Source organism: Trichosurus vulpecula, chromosome 9 (genome assembly GCF_011100635.1).
Source record: "Trichosurus vulpecula isolate mTriVul1 chromosome 9, mTriVul1.pri, whole genome shotgun sequence".
Lineage (NCBI taxonomy): Eukaryota > Metazoa > Chordata > Mammalia > Diprotodontia > Phalangeridae > Trichosurus > Trichosurus vulpecula.
The window spans coordinates 28,975,403-28,977,707 of NC_050581.1; the positions used below are offsets into that span (position 1 = coordinate 28,975,403).

At 44.9% G+C, this 2,305-nt stretch overlaps 1 pseudogene; it reads left to right on the forward strand.

Moving 5' to 3' along the window:
* Nucleotides 1–1,074: 1,074 nt before the first annotated feature.
* Nucleotides 1,075–2,040, forward strand: LOC118831176 (annotated as a pseudogene).
* The last annotated feature ends 265 nt before the right edge of the window (nucleotides 2,041–2,305 follow it).

Sequence of the window (2,305 nt, forward strand, 5' to 3'; positions counted from 1 at the left end):
GGCCCAGCTGTAGGGTCATCTTCTCACTGGAAGCAGCAGTGGGATTCAGCAGCCCCCTGGGTGTTTGAGCAGCCTTTTAAGGACCACACTACTCACCTCCTGGTGAGGAAGGAGCTAGAAAAGGTGCCATAAAAATTGTCTGCTTACTCAACTGTGGCCTGTTTACCGTGGCAGGTGGGAAATCCCACCTTGTGGTCAAAACACAAAAAAGTATAAAAACTTCTGTAAAGATGATTTCACTCACCATCAGTACATGGGATGTGCACATACTTATGGACAACACGAAATCTAGTTAGAGCTGGATATACATTTTTTCTGGAGTGGCAGTGAAGAGAATGCCGTGAACTTGGTATAGGTTTTGCAATCAAAACTAATCTAGTCAACAAACTTGTATGCCTACCAAAGGAAAGCACCACACAATCATCATTATCCCCCAGGAATTCAAGGACATCTCCATTGTCCATCTGTATAAAGGTAAAGGAAGTAGATTGTCCTGTGACAATCACAGAGGGATCTCTCTCTCTTAGTCATTGCTGGTTTTCCAGAGTCCTCCTTCACCTGGAAGATGGTCATCTACCTGAGAGCAGTGTGGCTTCAGAAAGGGCCGAGGAACAGTCAATATAGTGTTTGCTATGTGACAACTCCAGGAGAAATGCCAGGAGCAGAGCAGAGGTCTGTACACAATATTTGTAGATATGACCAAAGCCTTGGATACTGTCAGTTGTGAGAGCTTATGTAAAATTAGGTCAAAAACTGGTTGCTCTGAGAAGTTCATCAGTATTGTACCTCAATTTCATTACAGCATACTTGCTCAGGCTCTGGATAATGGAAGTGCTCTCACACTTTCCCAGTTACCAATGGAATGAAACAAGCCTGTGGGCTTGCTCCTATGCTTTTTAGCATGATATTTGCATCAGTGTTGTCAAATGCCTTCAATGAGGATGAACATGGCATCAAAGTCAACTATAGTACTGATGTTAAATTCTTCAACTTGAAAAGGCTACAAGCCATTTTAGGCTTTTCTCCCAAACTCGGTGACAGGATCTGCTGCTTCAGTCACATCCCCAAAACAAGATGGTGAAGGTTGGAGTTGACAGATCTGGCTGAGTTGGGTACCTAGTGACCAGGGCTGCATTCACCTCAGGTGGAGTATACATCATGGCCATCAATGACCCCTTCATTGACCTCAACTACATAGTTTGTATGTTTCAATATGATTCTACCCATGGCAAGTTCAAGGGCACTGTCAAGGCTGAGAATGGGAAGCTGGTGATCAATGGAAAAGTCATTACCATCTTCCAGGAGTGGGATGTCACCAATATTAAATGGGGAGATGCTGGAACTGAATATGTTGTAGAGTCCACTGGAGTCTTTACCACCATGAAAAAGGCTGGGGCTCACTTGAAGGGTGGAGCCAACTGGGTCATTATCTCTGCCCCTTCTGCTGATGCCCTAATGCTCATGATGGGAGTGAAACACAAGAAATATGATAATTCCCTTAAGATTGTCAGTAATGCTTCCTGCACAACCAACTTGGGCATTGTGGAAGGACTCATGACTACAGTCCATGCCATTGCTGCTACCCAGGAAACAGTTCAAAGCCCCTCAGGTAAGCTGTGGAGTGATGAGCATGGTGCTGCCCAAAACATCATCCCTTCTTCCACTGGTGCTGCTAAGGCTGTAGGCAAGGTCATACCTGAGCTGAGTGGGAAGCTCACAGGCATGGCCTTTTGTGTTCCTACTCCCAATGTATCTGTTGTGAATCTGACCTGCTTCCTGGAGAAACCTGCCAAATATGAGGATATCAAGAAGGTAGTGAAGCAAGCATCAGAGGACCCTTGAAGGGCATCTTGGGTTACACGGAGGATCAGGTTGTATCCTATGACTTTAACAGCAACACTCACTCTTCTACCTTTGATGCTGGCATTGGTATTGCTCTCAATGACCATTTTGTCAAGCTCATTTCCTGGTATGACAATGAGTCTGGTTATAGCAACTGTGTAGTAGACCTCATTGGTCTACACAGCCTCCAAGGAGTAAAGTGGAAAGCCATGGACCTTCATTCTCCAGCCAAAAAAAGGAGATCCACCACTGGGGAGCCTGCATTCCTATACTGGGGATCCCCTATCCCATTCGCATCCTTGTCCCAAAGCACCCCTGTAGTACAGGGGAGAAGACTAGAGTCCTGTATTGTATATCATCAATAAAGTCACCACATTCAGTGCAAAAAAAAGAAAGAAAAGGCGACAAGCCAAGACTAAAGTGGAGGGAGTGTTGGTGCATTATTTTTTGTTTGTAGATGATT